Raw genomic sequence first — 21,792 nt, forward strand, 5'->3', positions numbered from 1 at the left:
GTGGTTAAGCTTTGCATGAGAATACCACTGAAGGATTCCCAATTTTTAATCCTCGAAACCCTAAAAATATTATACTAATTTAATTCCTATATTATGTTTTCATGAAGGATCAGGTTTCCCATTGTAGAGAGGTATTTTCAGTTTGGGTCCTTTTTTTTTTTTTTTTTTTTTACAGAAGGGAGGGCTTTCTCATGCAGGGAGATGTTTTACGAAAGAAAAATTACCTTTTTCCTACCAACTTTTCCAACTTCTTTGAAAGAGATGAATTAAATCTCAATCTGTCTCAATTACTTGGGGACCATGTTTTATTTTAATTGCATTTCATTACAGTTTTGTAGATTAAGCATAGGGACTGGCAGTATGGCTTCAGACTTCACTGACAATTATACCTGAAGCTAAGGCTTTCTGAAATAAAATTGACTTGAGCCAAAAGGAGGAAAAGATTTTTCCTTTCCTGCCCAGTGTTGCTCTGAATGCAAAATCTTGACAGAGCAAGAGGTGATGGATATAAATTCATTTTCAAAGAATTCCTATTAAGGGATTGTTGGGTTTGGGTTTTATTTTTGTGGATTGGTTTGGTTTGGGGGGGTATTTTTTTGGTGTGGTGGGTTTTTTAGGTTTGTTTGTTTTGTTTTTTTAACTTTGGGGATGATCAAACACTGGAACAGATTGCCAGAGGTGTTCTGGAGTCTCCATCTTTGGAGATATTCAGAACACAACTGGATGCAGTCTTGAGTAACCTCATCTCACTGACTGTGTTTCTGTTGTACTGTGTGATTGCCAGAGATGCCACCCTACCTCAACTTTTCTGTGTCTCTGAAAATATCATCAGGAAGGAGGTATGACTTCTCTGCATTTTCTGTTATTTTGAGTAGAAAACCACACAAACTAAATTCTACAGGCTTTGAAGGTTTCTATTTGTGGAAACCCATTCTCTGTGTCATTGTTTCCCTTTCATCCTTAAGTACACAGAATGCTCACTCAGTGTACAGCTAATATTTCCCATCCTTAGTTTGAAAATGCTTCACTGCCCAGTTCCTGAATATGGCACAAACCTTAGACCTTGATCTACTCTGCTTAAGTTAGTGGGAGTTTTTTCAGTCCCTCAGCATAGCTCAGAAGAAATAAAGCTGTCTTCACTGAGCCATCTCAGATGAGTTTTCTCTGCCCTTACTCATGTGTAGTATTGTGGCTGCTGCATTCAGTGATTGAAGGGGAACACCACATGAATATATTACTCAGTGAAAGCAAAAATGGTAGAGTTTTGGAAATGCAAGGTCAAGCATCATTGCTGAACTCTGTATTGTAGTCTTTTTTTTTTTTTTTAAGAAGTCCATTCAGTGCCTTACACATAAATGGAGATGGTATTGTGAACAAGAGAAACTTCCATGCAAAGGTTTGATTACATATGTTGCCACAGAACAAACCCTTAAAAGCCAAATTAGTTCAAAAATAGTTTTCCTGTGTCAGAATTTTTTATAAATAGGTCTTTTCACCCATAAGAAAGTAAGTGCTTCACTGAAAACAGGTTTCAGCTAAAAAAGTTATTCCTTTATTTTTCCTTCTCTCACATGGGCTCTAACTCCTTTCTGTTGATTCTACCTCTTTGTTACAACGTTAAGTAAAAAATGATGAGCCAATCCGGGCAAGTTTAATAGTTGGGCTCAATTCCTACATTTTGTAAACAGTTTCTTTCTCTGAATGACATCTCCAAATCAAGAAAACAAACTGGAAATCTAACCAAAACAAACTCTGTGGTACCTGACAGATTGAAAAAGGCATGAAAATAGCCTGTCTCACTAACATCCCTTTCCCATGTGAACTCATGTTAAGAAAAATAAATTTGTATATCTCACACTAAAAAGTTTACCTTATGGAATGTATTCTGAAGTAATTTTCCTATATTTGAAACAGATTTCCTTCTCCTGTGTCATGCTGAAGTCATGTCAAACATGAATTTGAATTGAATCATATTAGAGAGCTGGGGGCAGTTTCAGTGCTTTCTCCGCCAAACTAGATTTATCTGGAATCAGAAATTCTTGACGGTACAATCAGAGCAAAGTACCTTTGTTGCTTTGATGCTTACAGGCTAGAAAATCCACTCAGCCAATTCATGCAATTATATTAATCGTAATAATAACAACAACAGAATGAAAATAAGTTAGTGCTTCCCTAAAACACTAGGATCCCTTTCTGCTAGATGATCAAGACTGCACTAGATAATTTTGCTCTGATTTTCATAGTTATTGGTCATGTGGGATGTTTCACTTATTCTAGATATATCTGGCTGCACTCAGTATAACTTATGTAACCTATTAATCACTGTGTTGTTTCTTATTAACAAAGAAACCAATTTTTGTCAATGTACTACTAATCAATACGTTACAGAGTTGACTGCAGCTGCAACAATCCCAAACATTTTTTCATACCATCAGAAGAAAGGTTGAGCATAAAAGCTGGAAACTCACCCAAAACACCCACAGGCTTATAGATTTTATCCAGATTAATTTTGTATGCACGGGCATTACCACAGAACTAAGGATTTATACACTGGCTACTTGCTTTGAATGAATTACTGACAAAAGTTCAGTGCTGCTTAGAAAGTCAATGAAATTCACAGCCACGAAACTGATGCCCTGTTCTTAAAGACTCAATGGATTGCATTTGTATATCAGACTTTATTGACAGGAACTTTGCGCTCAAGCCCAGGGCTGAAAAAATTGATAATGCTGTATGAATGAGGGTGTTAGTTCAACAGATTAGAGGGGTCTGTGATGGTCCCTCATTTTACAAATCCAACTATATGCTATGCATCAGCAAAATTCTTAAGGGTCAGCAGCTCTGGTGTGCCATGGGGCTGGGAGCACTACCTATGGGGAAAAGGATCACTGCTATTTCCCCTTAGCTCTTTTTTTATATTCTCTATACAACTAACGAAAAGAAAAACCTAGCATGTTAAGCACTTCTAGAGGAGTCTTGGTCAGACAGAGGCCTGTGAGCATATTTGAGCGAAAGCCCACCTACGGAGCTGTAAAGCATCACCTTTTAAAACTAAGGTGATTTCTCTCCATCTCTCCATCCTCAGGGGCTGCTTAGTATAGCTGCTGTCTTTAAACACTGCAGAGTTCAGAGCTCTGTTCTCCCAGATACAGATTGGAAATCCAATCCTGGAACAAAATATGGAAACTTCAGTGCAAAAATAATTCTGCCTCAGTGCCTCCTGTCCTTCAGGGGGATTATCTGGGGAACTATGTTCATGTGGGATTCAGAGGCTTTAGTACACCTCTCCTTGAACTTATGAATGCAACCACAAAAATCACCTGAAGACAGATTGCTTTTTATGTTATCAGGGTAAACATTGGTACTCTTTTTTTGGGGGCTCACTGCCCCAAATCATGGAAATGTTTTTAACCCCATAAATACAGCATCTCAGTATACCACCTAGTTCATAGAATCATTTAGAATCCTTGAGGTTGGAAAAGACCCTTAAGATCATTGAATCCAACCAACGTATGCTTCCATTCCATGTTGGGAGTCCACTGTCAGGATTTCTGTACATTAACTGCCAATATTTTCACTCTGGAGACAGAACTAGTTGGTCATTCTAATGCCAGTCATTCACTAACACAATGAAAATTTAACTTTTATCTGTGCTAGGATTTGTTATTCTTTCAGAATTCTTTGCGTACCTGCTTGGTTGACTTATAATAGTCATAATCAGTAGACAACCTTTAACACTGTTAACATGAGATGTTAGATGGAAAGAGGTAGAGTTAGCTTCTCATGTTTCTGGTTTAGAAACATAAATGACCTCATAATCTAAAAACTAACAAAATCTTAGGAGATGTGGACTCAGTTCTCAGCTGTGGTATATCTCCCTTCAATGCTTGCTGTGCCTTCCTCGTCTTCCTTGATCAGGCATTGACCACAAATGGACTGTCTTTCCCTGGGAATCAGGAGAACATCTAATACAGTCTAGCTCTGAACTCTGCTGGATTTCCCTAAAAAAGGTTCAAGAGAGAGTTTTCTGAATGTCACTTTTTCATTGCAGTTTTTTTGACTGTACAACCTTATATATTCATGAGTCTTGGGATTTTTTCCATCCAGGAGTCTTTGTCAGGTTGCTGTGTTATCAGCAAAACAAGGAAAGGTGACAACCACTAACAAGGATAGGTGACAACCACTAAACCACCACAGAAAGGGGTCAATATCCCTATTACCATTTTATTGCTGTAGATTCTCAGAGATTTTGTTGGGAGAAATGGTGTGAAACTCAATTAAGGTAATTGGGCTGAGCTCAGGCAAAGGGTAAAAGGATTCCTTGCGTATGAGAGGCAACTTTGAATTTGATGCAAGCCACCAAGAACTCTACCACCACTTAAAAAAAGATAATCTGTGTTTGGAATGATAAGAAGCCATTGAAAGAAGCTGGGTAGACTGAACAGGAAGAAACAGATAAATAGATCTCCATGTGAGCATAATTGATTTTGGGCATGTACTCCACAAACCCCTCACTAATGATTTATCTTCATTTGGTGGTATAACACCGAGTTCAATCAGATCCTTAGAGAGCCATCCATCAAATGCATCATCAGCGAAAAGAAGTGCTGCCTTCTGTTTCTCTTTACTTTCCCTTTCATATCTGGCTTAAACAAAACAACAAAACAAGATAATTTTTCTTCTAAAAATAAATAAATCACTGCTAGTTATTAAAGTATTTCTAGGTCTGGTAACCCACCAGGATACATAACAATTGGATTTTTCCTGAACCATAAATTTCCCCTTTCTCTGAGTTTGTGACAACACACCAGTCAAGAAAGTTAGGAAAGACATGAGGAAAAGGATGGTTTGAATAGCTGAGCAGAGTTATTAACAAGTGTGCCCCTTATGCTCATGCCCACACTCTAAGTTACACACTGTACACAGAAAATCACCTGGCATTTTCAGTATCCCAAATCCTATCAGTCAGCGCTGAGACCCAGCAGAATCACAGACTGAGCTGTTGCTATCTAAGCCAGCTCCAAAGCTGATAATGCATATCCACCTGCTGCAATTCCAGCTCTGTTCAGCCTCTGAACACCGAGAAGGGAGAGCTAATGCCATATTTAAACTGCAACAGTGTTTTCTACTGTAGCTATTCCTGTGCAAGGAACGTTTTCTTTAAGGATTTATACTTGGTGTTTTAACGGGGCTCATCATTCTGGTAATAAACAAAAGAGGAGAGACAGCTTGTAATAAAAGGAGAACACCTGGATGCCTCCAGCACGCTCCTTCGGCCTTCCAGGTCAAGTGCCATGGCAAAGAAGCCCCAGGCCAGGCTATCTTCATTTTCCTCCAGGAAAAATTTCTGAGAAAGACTCTAATGAGCAGTTTCTGCAAAGGGTCCCTCACAGACATATTACCCAGAATTACCAGCATAGCACGGCACCAGGCTTTGCTCCTGGTGCTACAGCCTTCAGCCTCCAGTTTAGCCCTGCTTAAAACCCCCACCAATACACTGAGCCACCCACTGCAATAGGCCGGACCTACAGTTTGCCTCTAATAGCACTCTTCTTCTTGCTTACAATGGCTTTTCTTAGGTAGCGGGAAGTTTGTATAATCTCTGATTCGCTCTCTTGGGCTGCAGTAAGAGGCTTCAACAGGGTATGGAAAAGGTGGGGGGAAGGAGTGTGTATAATACATTAAAAAAAAGAGCTAGAGGGAAAACATCAGTAAGCTGCAGCCAGGGTTAAAATGATCTCAAACATTATATGATGACAAAGGAGGATGGAATAAAAACATAACAGTCAGGCATGAAATCTGAAAAAGCAATGTCATACCACTGGGAATGTCATCCCAACCATTCCCTTTTTGGATTATTCAGTTTTTCTGCACTTACTTTACTGTAAATTCTGAGGAAGAGCAAAAAAAAATTATTTCAAATTAAATTAATGAATGGACAGTAGTATTTGCTTTTAGGTGTGCAAGCTCACTGAAATGGGCATCTCATATTTATCATATTCTACACATTATTTCTGTGACATTTAAGTAAGACTGAACTCCATCAGGACAGAAAGCATACAGTAATTCTGGGAATATTTTCTCAACCTCTTCCCTTGGTTTTCATCATTGTTGGCTAATCAGGCCAGGATACAGATGGTACATGTGGTAAACACACAGTTGGGACATTTGCAGTCCCATACCTCCTTCCTGATGATATTTTCAGAGACACAGAAAAGTTGAGGTAGGGTGGCATCTCTGGCAATCACACAGTACAACAGAAACTCAGAGCACAGTCAGTGAGATGAGGTTACTCAAGACTGCATCCAGTTGTGTTCTGAATATCTCCAAAGATGGAGACTCCAGAACACCTCTGGCAATCTGTTCCAGTGTTTGATCATCCCCAAAGTTAAAAAAACAAAACAAACAAACCTAAAAAACCCACCACACCAAAAAAATACCCCCCCAAACCAAACCAATCCACAAAAATAAAACCCAAACCCAACAATCCCTTAATAGGAATTCTTTGAAAATGAATTTATATCCATCACCTCTTGCTCTGTCAAGATTTTGCATTCAGAGCAACACTGGGCAGGAAAGGAAAAATCTTTTCCTCCTTTTGGCTCAAGTCAATTTTATTTCAGAAAGCCTTAGCTTCAGGTATAATTGTCAGTGAAGTCTGAAGCCATACTGCCAGTCCCTATGCTTAATCTACAAAACTGTAATGAAATGCAATTAAAATAAAACATGGTCCCCAAGTAATTGAGACAGATTGAGATTTAATTCATCTCTTTCAAAGAAGTTGGAAAAGTTGGTAGGAAAAAGGTAATTTTTCTTTCGTAAAACATCTCCCTGCATGAGAAAGCCCTCCCTTCTGTAAAAAAAAAAAAAAAAAAAAGGACCCAAACTGAAAATACCTCTCTACAATGGGAAACCTGATCCTTCATGAAAACATAATATAGGAATTAAATTAGTATAATATTTTTAGGGTTTCGAGGATTAAAAATTGGGAATCCTTCAGTGGTATTCTCATGCAAAGCTTAACCACACAACCAAAAGGCAAGGTTTTCCAGAAGTTTTGTTAAAGCATCCTAGATGAAACAATAGAATGTAAGCAACTAACATAAATCCTGTACTGTGTTATTTCTTAGATTTGGCCAATTAAAGTGCTTGTTCCTTCTGTGTCTGGAATAGCAAAACAAACAATATGTCTTTGAACATTACTGATCACGAAGAAACATCTGTGGAGAATTTCCTCTTTCAAACTCTTGGTATGTTTCTTTACTAATTCTAGGGCACATCTCTTAAAAGTTGGTATCAATAATCCAGCTTCAGTGAATATTATAGGCATGGATTTTGGTGCCAGTGTGGCACTGCTTTTTTTTTTTTTTTTTTTTTTTTTTTTTTTTTTTTTTTTTTTTTTTTTTCCTCCCCTCACCTTTCCCCCCATTTTGGGGGCCTAAAATCAAAATACATTCTTCTGTAAGAAAACAGAAACCAATCTGATTTCTAAATCAGGAATACTCCTGTTTAAGATCATCCGAAGAGTTTTTGTTACAGAAACCATACTCTTTGATTTAGATGGCCAAATGTTTTGCTCTAATAGAGATTATCCATGAAAAATAATTGTATTCAACCTTTAATCTGCAATTTTGTACGGACTAAAACATTGCAAACTGACAATTTCAAAAGGCCAAACACCACTGTCAAAACCTGCGAACTATTAAACTTTAAAAAAATCAACTATTTCTTCAAGGTGGTTACCATGAACTGATCACTTAACTGTCTCCTGTAGGTGTGGGGGCCCCCATCTACACAGTGCCCTGTTAGTACTCTACAGAGGCAGTAAAATATCAGTTTTATTCACCATACAAAATGTTCTATTAAAAATGATGGTTTCTGCCTTCTATTTTATGAATATTTAAAAAATGTAAGTGCATTTTTTATGTTCTTCATCATTAAATACTAAACTCCCTTAGTGTTCAATGTGCTGATTTATCCCTACTGAAGCCAATAATAGATAATAGAAGAGACCTCACAGCATTATTAATTACCACAGGCATTAATTAGATGTTACACATGGGAACAAGACAGATGGCAAGACAAACAGCAGTAAGACAGACAGGTATGGCTGAGTACCTCACACTATCCTAGAAAGATAGATGATGCATCGCTCTTTGTGTAAGCCGATGGGGAATGACCTTCCTTGTCACAGAAGACACACTGTGGTAAGAAATACTAATGATGAGACAAGTATCAGAAACTAAAAATGCAGTAGAAATGTAAAAACAAAGAAACAAGCAAATGCCTCCTCAGCTCAATTGAGCCTATTAATGGAAATAAATGAAACATCCCAGCTGAAGAAAGGAATGGCATCTGCAATGTGTGACAATGATTGCCATTTTAAAAGATGGCTAGTTGGCTTCTCATGGTTCCTGTTCGCTTTGGTTAGTTGTTTCCTAGCAGCAAAGAACAATTACATGTCAAATGCTTCTCATGCCTTTTTTTCCCCCTCCCCCCTTTAACTGCTATTTTATTTTTAAATAATTGGCAGATAAGTAGCCTAGTTATGCATTTTGTATTAACCAGTCAGCAGAGAGGACAAAACAAAATAACTGTGGGAATGGGGAACAAAACTCCAGGCCTTCCATCCCAGCTGCTGGCTGAACACACGGACTGCAGGATCAGGCTCCATCTCCCTCCTTTGACAGCCCTCTGCTCGTTGCCATCTTTGCCCAGCATCAGCGGAGACGGGCAGGACGGCGCTGGGCAGCAACCTGCTGGTCACGTGTGCTCCTCAAAGTAAGGTAGCACAGGTGTGAATGGATCCAATGTCTCCTTGTTTTGGACATGTACCATAAAGCAAAGGTCAGATGAAATTGAACTATTTCAAGAATTTGGTAATATCTATCTATCGTTTTGGTTTAGGCCCTTCTGGGACCGGAGACCACATTGCCGTTGCCCCTCCCCCACCTCACCCAGTCAGGCTGGAACTGAGGCACAAGCCTCGGGTTAAAATAAAAAGAAATTTAATACAACAGTGTGATAAACAATCTGAACAACAACAGTAGCAATGATAACAACAATAAACAGCAATAACAGTAAATAAGATAAAAGATATACAGAGAAATATTGCAATGGATACAGACAGCCCTGTGCTTCCCGCAACCAAAGCCACAAAGGAAAGCTTCCCGTGCTGCTGGACCTGACCTCAGCATGGTGTGAATAACTTGGCTGGAGATCCCTTCTCCCTCTCTGCTGGGAAAGCTTAACCCTATCCCAGCTGAACCAGGACATCCATCCATCCATCCATCCATCCATCCATCCATCCATCCCAAACCCTAAGAGTTTTGAAAGAACTGAATTTTCCGTTCAGATCTTTTCATTAGGATTTGCCCAAAACCTAAGGAAACCAAGGAAAAAAACAAGAACAATACCCATGACAGGGGGGGGTTTGAATCTTGCTAATTATGCTATTTTTAAAAACTTGCACTTATCTGAATGGTCGTGTTATACTACAGTTTGTAACCAAGACACTGTAAATTTCCACTGAAAAAATATAATGAAGCGATTCAACTGGGTCACCAAGTCATTTAACGTGGTTAAAATTTTCAAAGGAAACTATGACATGCTACCTGGAGAAGTTATGTCAAACTTTAATGAGATTATTGGAAGGTTAATATGCTGTGATATGAAAAATATTTCAAATGAGAAAGGCAAGTATTTTGCTTCTTTGTGCAACTGCCCACTTAGGTTTGTAGAAATAAAATGAAACAATTTAATGGAGTTTCAGAATGTCACGAAAGTGCAAAGATATCAAGTATCTTAGCCTTCATGCTAAGATAAACAAATCACTTCCAAGACAAGACTTTCTGATGCAAAAAGAGCCAAAAGGGAAAAAAAAAAAAAAAAAAAAAAAAAAAACAACTATTCATAAATTTAAAATAAAAAAGCTTTCATCTGGTGTGATTAAATTTATGGCCAGGTGTGCATGCAGATATCCTGGTTTCTGCTTTTATCATGTCATTTGGTCAGTCTCCTGAAAGATTCTGCAGCTGAAGAGCATTTTATAAGAAAGCATCTCGATAGAGGGGAACTGCCCTAACTCAGTACCCATTAATCTGCACCACCTGGGCAAGGGCTGAGCTGCAGTTGCTTCTGCTCTTCCTTCAAGAGTTCGCCTTGAGTGCATGTGCTGAAGTTACTATTTCTTGTGCTTTGTCTTAGAGACCACAGTAAAGCAACACGGCTCCTGGCACAAGGAATAAATTGAAACAGATCTAGCAAACACTTCATGTGACACCATAAATCCTCAAAGCAGAGCTTGACTGTGTCTCTTGGATAATAACACTGTAATATACAGCAGGAAAACCCTGTATCATTCTCCCTGCTGCTGTCACTCTGGCACATCTACTTGCAATCCTCTCAAGGAATAGGAGAAAAGCAGGTTTACCTGCCAAACCTTTATAGGGGAATTCCTGTTTCCTATGGAAATAAGCTAAGGACTCAGTGCTCCTTCCTCTGGGCCATCCCATTATCGTGACCTCAGTCCCTGCTAGTGAAAAGACAGAAACAAGAGAGCAAGGAGATAATTCCTTCTAACTCCTTGCAACCAAATCCATCTCCTAAAGAAACTCCTGGTTTTGTGGTTATTTCATGTTCACATAACATAGTGGATGAAACTCAATTTTTAGTTTTGCCCAGGTGAAGATGTTTCCCCTTTCTAGCACGAAGGGACGCACAGTAATGAGCTGTGCGACTACAGCTGCATGATATTCACATCGTACCAACAGATGCCATCCAAGAGGTAAGAACAAATTAGTTGCCACAGATGCTCTGTCCTCCATCCATGCTCCTTCCACCCTCAGATAAACGTGATTTAGCCCACTGAGTTTGATAATCATGTGTATGCAAGAAACAAGCATCCTTGGCTTTACAAGCCTCCCCTCATTTATTGCCTGAATTGCCACTTGCAATCTTCAATCTAAAATTGATATAAACTGCTTGTGTCAGACAGCAGAGAGCACTGCAAGTTACAGCAAGAGCTTGTGATTTATTTTTTTGTCCTCAAGTGGCCCTCAAAGTAGGAAAGGCCCATGCATACTGTGCACCAGCTTCAGTTCCCACCTGCAGCACTGCATCCATCAAGAGGCCACTCCATACCTACAGAGGTGGTGGGACAGACACTGTTGTGGCCATCAGTTTTAGGGTTATCAAGGGACAAAGAAGTATCGTGGTGAACTGTGTTCCTTTCCAGTTAAGGCTGACAAGAGCTTATCTCTATTCATCTCTGCTATGCATGTAGCTGACGGAGTATAGAACAAATGACTAACTTGTGCCTCAGATGAAAAATACTACGTCAACTGGATATTACAGCAAGCAATTTACTCACTGCAGGGATTTCTTCTTGTCCTTTGTAGCCTTTGCAGCCAGAGAAAAGCAATCATAGCTTTTCCTTCTACCCCAGAGGTATTTTAGTGCTCTACTTATTAGGTACCGAGTACATGTTTAAGAAAAGTATACGTTGCTTCTTAACTTAATTGTTTGGACAAAGAAGCATTGCATTTGAGAGAAAACCAAAGACGACAGTCAGTCTTCCTCTGCTACCAAAAATCTCACCATACAAACCCAGCACGCAGTTAACCCACATCTTTATTCCTACAACCATCTAGATCTGGCAGGGCTAATAATTAAGTAACCAATCTTGGCATCTTACCAGTAAATGAATACTACTGAGCTCCAGAAACAGTCTCCATATTCTCAAAAACAATGTTTTCCACATTACCTCCAATGATTTGCTTTCAAGGTTTTCTGTGCAATTGATTTCCACTGGGCCAGAAAGCTGTTAATCAGCTGAAGACTACAGCATGCATCTTGACAGACACGTAACAGTTTTCAGAATAATTTTTCTATTATTTGCCAATGTTATTTAAGTTTCCTTCAAGGTTTCTAATACAGCTCTATGTGTCAATTTATTTAAATTATTTTCCAATACAGCTTGAAAATCACAGAAAATAGAAATAAATGGATAAAGCATGGAGTGCAAGGATGTGTTGCTCCAGACTGTCTCCTTGGCTCCATCTTCACATAAGCACAGAAACAGTATGAGTCGTATGTAAAGAAATTGCAAAAACATCAGCCTAGGCAAAACAAATCACTGTATTACTGAATAACATGAAGAACAAACATTACATGTGCAGTTCAGAGAGAAATCTAGAATTTTTCATAAATCTTCTCTAAATATGTGATCATTGTCAACTCCACAATACTTTAAGATGACTGTTAGCATGTAAGGCCTTACAAAAATCTCACGTTGATCTCTCTAATTTCATTCTCTGAATTTTGAGCAAAACCCCCCACATCCTACCCAGCAAAGAAAGCTGAAGAAACTTAAAATAGAAATCTCGAGCTGTTATATTTGAGGTATAATGCTTACCACTTAAATTATTTTATGGATTCTTATACATTTATCACAGCAATCATAGGATCTCTATGACAACAGTTCTAACAAACACTCTCTGAACACTGTCACTGCACAATGCATTTACCATGCTTCAAATGATAAAACCATTATGCGGATTCCCATCAATTATTTTTGGAGTCAGAAATTACTTGTTACGATGTTTTACTAATAATAGGTAGAGGGAGCTAGCACTGAAACACATAAGATGATCTAAAATTTGGAATACCCAAGTACAAAAACAAATGCAAGAGTTCATATTTTTCTATCCCTCCCCCTTGAGGATGACAGGCATCTTTCTGGCCTTCTGGATAAGCCTGGCTACATCAGCCAAGAAATCAGCTGGAGCATAAACTAGGACTCAGAAGAATTCAATCTCTGGAAGTTTCTCAGTGCTTTTTAGCTATTTCAAAATTAAGAAATAATAATAGCACATGTAACTTTCATTCAGATCTTCTAGCAAAGTACCAAGCCTGTGCTCAGGGTTGTTATGTCTTAGCATTGTTAAAATGATCAGTTCTGCAGAAGTGCAACTAATCAGTGCCTATTGAAATGCTCTCCTGCCTCCTCCTCATCTCCTACAGAAGATCATTAAGAATTTACTTTTTTGGCCCAAGATATGTAGAACCAGGAAGCCCAAACTGCAGTTTAAGCTGCACCGTGGAGAATGCGCCAAGGTAGAATTAGAGAAAAATCTCCCTTGCCTTTCAGTCTATACTAGCTGGGCTGCATAAACAGCTGTAACATCTAACAAGGTTCACCACAGCTGAAAATGTCAGTGGAGAAGACGAAGGATGTATGAACTACTCAACGTCTGAATGATTCCCTGCCATTAATATGTATAGTTTTGTATGTGCCAGCATTGTGAAACAGGCTTCAAAATAGGACCAAATCATTGGTCAAAATTGGTTGGACCATTTGGTCCATTGGTTTTCCACATTGCCTCCAATGATTTTGTCTATTACAGGATGCATTAACCTGCTCAGTTTGTTGATACACTGTGAACGGGAAGAGAATACACAGATGTCTGCCACTAGTAAAACCTGAATAGGTGCTAAACGCCTCTCTAAGTATGTTTGATTTCGTATTTCCCATTTATTTATGATTAGCAATAATAGAGCCGTTGTAGCTATTACATTTTTCTTTCATGAGCCTGAAAGCACTTCAGAGGTGTCTGTCACTATTTACAGTATCACTTTGAAACACGTTTTAAATACCCAAGTTTGCACAGGCTGTAAGCAACCTCAGAGAGTGGCCACAAAGGAAGTCCGAAGGCTCGAAACTGTAAGCTCTGTGCGATGCGGGCCACAAGCCACCAGAGCGAGGTGCCCTGTGAGCCGCAGGTGTGCCGTGGTACCAGCAGCTTGGGGGAGCTGGGGGGGTGCAAAGGGGAGCTGAGCTGAGCAGCCCTGGCATAGCTCTCTGCCAAATGAGGTGTTTAAGGCAGATTTCCAGAACTCCAGTGCAATGCTTCAACCACAAGAGCATTCTCTGATGAGATTAACGTTTAATTTAAAAATACCCTCTACTACCTGATACTTAACTCTGTCATAAATGAAGATCAAAAATCCCCCAAAAGAGTACGGCCAACATTCCACCTCTTTCAGACACCGACCAGTTCTGTGACACCTCAGTCCCTCTGCCAGGGCAACGGCCACATGTGCTGCTAAAAGACAGGGGCAAAGTCCTTTAAACAAATCATCCCACAAAAGCCTATTTTCTCTTCTTTTTTTCTTTTGCTGAAATAGGAATAAGTCAAAAGCAGCCTCCCCAGTTTGCAGCAATGCCTGTTTCCATGGCAGCCAGAGCAGCAACTGACGACAGACAGCGTTGTTATCACAAGAACTCTAATAAATTTCAGCAGATTGCTGGGAATTGCCTTTTTGGGTTTTTTAAACCCAGATGACCCTCCAAGTCTTGGAACCTCCAATATGGTCCAAAAGTCTATGGTGAAGTTAAACTCTTCATAGTGATGACAGTTTTGGTGGGAGTTTTTCTAATCAATACATAGAACAAGAATGTACAATCCTCAGAGAGAGAGAGACAGAAGAAAACAACCCCAAACCCTATCAGTTTTTCCTGGTTATCATGGACTTGACAGAGCTCTAAATATGATTGTCTGATGAATCCTACCTGAGTAGCATCTGTCTCACACCCTCCAAAAAGCAACGACGGATGGCCTTAGAGACAGAATATCTTCTCCTTTTAACTTGTTTATCAATCTTATCAACTTGTTCCCAGAAGTACTGACCTGTGAACTTTTGAAAAGAGGTTAATGAACACGGGCACTTCACTCTCAAATATACTTTTCATCACTTTGATATTCATTTCTGTAAAACCTCATGAATATGTAGAAGTATCTTTTACTTCTTTTTAGGATCTTCCATGCTCAGTGATTTTTAGATGCCTTTTGTTTCTAAGGTATTGATTCTGTGGATTCCACTTTGCTTTAATGTACAATGATAACTGATTGAATAGTGTTTACGAAACTCTGAAAAGCAATGGAAGAAAACTAGCTTTTCACAGATTCAAAAGTAACTGAAAAAATCTGGACATTATCCCTTGTGCTATGTTAATTATCCTGGTGTCAGTCTGTACTACACTACCCTGTAATGCAAAATGTGAGTTTATCCTTGTGGTAACAATCAGATTTGAAAACTGAGGAGAAAACAGAGAGCAGTGTTCAAATGCCTGTAATTAAAAAAAAAAAAAAAAAAAAAAAAAAAAAAAAAGGAAAAAAAGGAAGCAGTACTAACCACTGCATTTGAGAATTCAGTACTAATAAAAGATTTTGTGCTAAATTCTAAATATCCTTTTGCCAGAGACATCCCTAATGTTGAACATTACCAAGTTATTACATTAAATGGAATCAATAACCATTGGGCATGTGCTAGTACATTTTCAGGTTGTACTATGTGGAGAACTATGGAGCAAAGCTGCCACCAAATTCCTTATTCCTTTGCCAGTGCAGAGGAAATGGTGCTTCTCCACATCCTGTTCTCAGTTGGATAGCTGTTGCTGCATCTGCTCCACTCTGTCCCAACACCTTACAGATGCGCTTTGTGGCCCAAACTCAGTAAATAACTGCTCAAAATATGTGTCTTCCTCCAAAGAACCTATAATTCAGTTAATGAGTCAAAAATAATAGAACCTGTTGAACCATCAGACTACGTATTACTAAAAAAATGGCTTCTTGGTACACTGTGAAAAATAAAACTGAAAAGCATCACCTGAATTTCAGAGAGAAAAACTGATCTTCCTCACATTTAGATATTAACATTTCTGTATGTAAATAACTTGCTAAAAGTAACTGTTCTACAGTTAATTGCAGAGAAAAATATACAAGTAAAATCACATGAGCTTAACCAAAGTGTCAAAATTCACCTCAGAGGAAATGGGCTTTTCTTTGGGATCCGTAGGAAGGAATAGAAGGACCGGGAATAAAGATGGCAGAGTGAGACCGCTCTTTGGCAACAGTAACTTAACCACTACATCTACTGACAGATCATTTTACTATAAGAAATAACAAAACTATATACACTATTTCTCAGTGTTTTGGGAAACACTGCTGTAACATGTCTATATTATCACTAAGAGGTTAAAAACACACTCTGGCACCCCAGGTCATGCCATATGGTTTGCATCCTTATTTCTTAAGGAGCTGCACACGTGTTCTGCAGAGGCACAAGGAGTATATTCAAAGAAAATATAGCACCAGCAATCCCCATTTCATTCAAAAAGTGCTTAATGAAATGAATGAGATTACTCCAGTTTAGCACATCATTATAATTCATTTTATAGCCATGATATTCTCAGGTCCAGACATTAAAAGGACAATAAAAATGCTTAGGAGGTACTCTCTCCAGTTAATAAGCACGATGCAATTCACCAAACTTACTTCAACTTCTGGGGAATAGCCAAGAATGTTAATAAACTAAAGTGGTTGAGGAGTCTATTAATTTTGGACAGTGTAATTTATATGCAGATATTCTCTAGAAATAGTTGCCTAGTCAAAAATCCTCATTGACTGATCGTTTGCAGTGTTCCCAGTACTCCAGTAGTTTTCCTTCCACTCCCCGCCCTTGAATGGACTTATTCCCCTGCAGATGCAAAGTCCCCTGCCACAGCATTACAGGACGGCATCCTGCCTGCAGCCACTGGAGGGATTCAAGCAAACGTGCTATTTACGAAGCATTTTCCTCCAAATTTATGGAAGGGATGATCAAGCAGATTTCTCCAAGGCTTTTTGTTCAGATAATCCTAGACAGACTGCTTTGCAGCTGATGTAGGCATAAGGATCCTGCTTTTGAGCCATGGAAAAGTTGCCCCCCTGCTGATCAAGCTTTAGCTCCGCATTACCGATATTTGCGTGTGTGTGTGTTCTTTTGACAAAATGGAGGATTTAAACAACCAAGGGATTAGTATTTGTTTTGTTTTAAAACATCTCAAAAACCTGTTTTGCTAGCATAGCACATCATGCACCCTGCAGGCTGTTCTGTCTTCCACGGAGGGATACTACATGGCTGCCACCAGCCAGGATTTGCTGCCACTGCCATTTTTATCATGACACCTTTACTACTGGCTGAGCGGGACTGCTTCTTACACCTCCTTGTCTTCATTCCACAGACTTTACCCACCCCACTGAAAATATTACAGCCACCCTGGTGATCTGTGCTTAGCCAAATGACAAAAAAATATACCATCTGTCCCCTGTCTGTTGCTCACTGTTCCCCAGTGCCATGAGGGCTTTAGACCAAAACTACATCATATAGCTTGCCCTGGAAATGTAGACACTGAATATTTCAAAATGCATTGCTTTAGCAAAGTGCATCTACTACAATTGAGGCAATATTAAGCAACTCCAGAAAACCTAGCATTCTAATTTCTTTCTTTGTGTCTCAGGCAGGTAAATTATTAGGAATTTGATATCAGAGTGCAAAACATTTCAATCTTCCACAAAATAATAGTAATAAGATGTGACAACAATGGTAATTTGTGCATTAGAATAGATTAAAACAGCTGTTTTAAAGCTCTGATAGTGGCTCATTTGCAATGGCAGATGTGTGACATTTTTTAAGCCTGCAAAATGTCTCTGTTCGTTCTGCTTTGCAACTGCTGCGGCCACAGCACCCTCAGCTGCTAACCCACGTGATCATTGACATTAGGAACGTAGTTCTTGAATGGAGGAAATATTTAAGGGCCTAAAACGATTATATAAGAACTTGATGGATTTGAGGCAGGGCAAAAGAGCAGAAAAAACCCCAAACAGTTAGAGTATAGGAGTTCCCCCACCAGTCTAAATCTGATATGGCCAGTACCTACACTATCACCAAAGAACCACAAGTTTAAATGTGGAGATCTCAAACATGACACAGAGAAGAGGTAGCCCAACAATCTCAGCTGAGGTTAGGGATGAAGGAAAAAGGGCTGAGAGCTAAATATAAATAACAGTAAATCTTCCCCATCCTGTTTCTCATACAACACCTTTTTTTTTTTTTTTTTTTTTTTTTTTTTTTTTGCTCCCTCATGAGGGTTAATTAATTAAGCATCCTGCTTCCTACAGGTGTATGAAATGTAATCTCACTCGTGTGCTTCCTGTGTAATACTCAGTTAACAGAGTGCACATGAACAGGTCCTGTGCAGGTCAAATAGGGCACCCAGTTCCTGCAGTGTATGTCCAGCTCCCCACGGGCACAGGCTCCTTTCCTCCTTTTCTCAGTCTTGGTAGGGGAAACTGGTTCCTACACTCCCAACTATAAACGAAAATAAATGTTTCAAAGAGAGAAAATTAATTATTTGTGTTTGATGTGTTCTGCTTCTCACCACTACATCATTTAATCCAATAGTACTGCTTCACATAACTGATGTGATTTATTGTGACTCTCTAGCAGCTAACATTTTTATTTTGAAATTGTTATCTTATCGATTAGATTTTTCATATACTTCATGTTTACTTGCTTGTATCTCCTCCAAAACACTTTGCACACTTCATTTTGTCTATAGTGAAGTTCTACTTACTTATATATTATAACACATAATTTTATATAATTATAATTTACAACATAAAATGAATGCAAGGTTCATGGTCAATTTGAAAGATCAAAAGCAAGACTTAAATTCTCCTGGCTGAAAAGTGACTTCTGAAAAAGTTAATTATGCCTCTTTATCTCTGATTTACCGCTTAAAGGTTTCTACTAAGTTACAAGAGATCTCAAAGAATTTATTTTTCAGTACTGGCCACAGAATGGCACAGCAGAATATTAAAAGCTCAGTGTGTGAAACGTGAAGAGTTATTACTACTATTTATGAAGTACCAGGAACAAGTTCTGCTTTCAATTATTTCTGAAGTTACTCCACTGAGTCTGATCCCCTACCGCCCTGTGTTATACATTTAAATCTATACAAAGTGGGTTAGAAAGCACTCCTGGTCTGCTCTGTGCACATTTCAGCTTGACATGACACTGATAAAAAGCCACAGGAGAGCCACTTGTTTCTCAGAAAGATACTTTAGGCTAACAGAAAATATTATCTATAAACCTTCTGTGTATTTGATGAGAGCTGGAGGGGAAAAATAAGCTGTATTTCTAACATGTCCTGTCAAGGTACCTGGTTACAGTTTTCATTGAGTTTAATGGGACGTACTAGATTTCTATTGAAAACGGAGCAGAAACGTAACACTGGTTTCACAGAACAAATTTTTAAGTTCTCTCATAATACGATTTCTAGAACGGTATTAGCCCCAGGAAACCACAGAAACATGTATCAGGTCTCTGGCTAGAAGAGGTTAAGCAGAGTTACACTGTGTGTATCCATGCGGAGATAGCAGAGGAGGAGGATAAGCACCAGTTGGGGTGCGAGGCACTGCCTACAGCCCGTTGGCTTCCTGCAGAGCAGGTACAAGCCACGGGTGGGCAGGAGGAGAAGGAGAGGTGCTGAGAGCCACCCAGGGGGCAGATGGGCTGGAACAGGGCTGGCCAGTGCCTGTGTTAGCTGACAGGGGTCAGGGTGGAAAGAAGTGTTGGCACTGTCTGCTGCAGTTCCTGACCTTCTGACCTCCTGACCTCTGGGCTCATCCACAGGGCTGTGGAGGGTGCCAGTCCTGGGCATCGGCTCTGGGACCTCTGAGGAGGGGCCAGTGCTGCCCACAGCTCCTTCCCACTGGTTCCACAGGCACTCAGAACGTATTGAGGCATTTCCTCCTGCAGCACATCCTTAGAAGGGAGCAGTGCGAACTCAAATTTACAAGAAAGGCCCCATGTACTTGTACAGAAGCCAGGGGAAAGTTCTTCTGCGGGACATGTCGTGAGAATATCTCTTGTTCTTACATTCAGTAGAAAAAAATTACAGATTTGATTTGTGGTTTTACAGTGTTCTTAGAAGAAAACTTGGAAGAGTGGTGGAGGTTTGCATCAGCTGTCCCCATCAGCCTATTAACAAGACCTCTTGAGCAGCCCAGGGGCTTATTAGCTCACAAGCCCATCAAAGACTCACCCCTGTCACTGCCTCTCCATCTTTTCCCCAGGGCTCCGCTGCCTACTGCCAGTGAGTTTTGCAGTACCTTGTGGCTTTCCACGAGTCATTCAGGCTGACCAAATCCAGTACCTCTTTCCTTCTCGTGCTCCCAGCAAGCCCACAGAACCTCACGCACCCTCCACCAAGCACCTCCCTCCTCCCTGCAGGGCTGAACTCGATGGCTGCGAGTGAGGCCACCTGGCACCGACAGGTAGTTGTTGGCTGTGCACCCGAGGTGGGTAACCAGGCACCCACCAGCCTCCCGGAGCAGAAGCAGAGCCACAAAGCCAGCAGACCCTCCTGGCAGGGAGAAAGAGAGAGCAAGATGGCTGCTGGGCACTCACACGGGTTGTTTCCAGGCCCTAACCCTCGAGGCAACAGCAGAAAGAGGGTTCCGGCACGTTGCACAGCATTAGGCAACATGATAACCTTTCCAGCAGTCTGAAATGTTTTCACGCTATCTAATTTGGTATGGCTTAATGAATAAATTAGAGCAGTACAGGACGCTGTAACACAATCATGTTGCATTAACATGCCATAACTAATGATTTTTATCAATCCTATTGGAAAAGAGGAAGTGTTGAAAGTAAGCTGCATTCCCAGCATTGCCTGCTCCTCTTTCCTCCCCCCTGCCCAAGATAAGAGAGCTGCCTTCTGCCAAGAGAAGTGTAACTCCAGACACCTATGTGCCTAGTAGCAGAGATTAAGTTTCCCACAAATAGGACCATGGTTTTTACACAAATTACTATGGCTTTTCACGTGATAGGATACCAACAATGCAGCACTGAAATCATAAATACTAGAGTAGGGGGAACTGCTTGCAATAGGGCATTTAATGCATTCATTTGGCCTCTTTTTCTCTGTTAATGCTACATGAGCTGATTTGAACAAATCCTATTTACTTGGCCACTAATTCATACAAAGACCACTTGGAAACTATACACCGCTGCTGCTGTTTCACAGTGTAAACAACCACATAAATTATATAGTATGAACTCTATTTCCTGATCAAACAAAAAACAAAGTGCACAAGAAGTGTCACATCACTTGTGACAAAAGTATTGGCCATCAATCACAGTGAGAATCCTTATCTCAGTGCATTTTTGCTTGTGTTCACACGTTCTCAGTGCAAACATGCTTTCCCATCTATACAACAGCAGACTGGAGAATGATAGAGCTTTTGAGACAACTCCTTTTAAATGATATGAAATTGCTGGCATAAGAAAGAGCCCCAAGACATGGGGTAGCTTCAACTCTATTAAAATAACAAGTGCAATGTAACAACTTTACATTCTGTCAGGGTAAATAAAAGGAGACACCAGGGGATTTTTTTTAAATGCTTATCTCTACCTCTCTCCATCTGGATTTGTGGCTAATCAGTTTTCAAGTTAGCACCATGTGACACCTATTGAATCAAGCTGTTTTGAAGAAATATTTCCCTACTTTATGGTGGGGATGGTTTTAGACTGGAAGAAGAGCTAAGCTGAGGACCTTGTGGGAAGTCAGGGGCACTGGCACTTAACAGCAGTTTTCCTGTGTTCTGCCAAGGGGTGGCTGGAGCAACTCCCCTTAACTCCCTGGATGGTAAGCTTTTGGAGCACCGCTTTCAAATAATATTAAAATTGCAAATATAATGTGAAGTTTGTGACTACAGAACAAATTCTACTCCATTAAAATAATAAACAAAACTGACAGGATATCAAACTGAGTTTCCATGAAAACAATTCTTTGTGGTCTCCTGTGCAGGTCCTCATCTCGGAGTTTGATTAACCATTGCTATCAAGCAGCCAATAGCTAAGAGCAAGCCCAGGAAGAAAAGTAAGAAGTCCAATCCAATTTCA

Source organism: Athene cunicularia (assembly GCF_003259725.1).
Source record: "Athene cunicularia isolate RWA chromosome 3 unlocalized genomic scaffold, athCun1 chr3_part1, whole genome shotgun sequence".
Classification (NCBI taxonomy): Eukaryota; Metazoa; Chordata; class Aves; order Strigiformes; family Strigidae; genus Athene; species Athene cunicularia.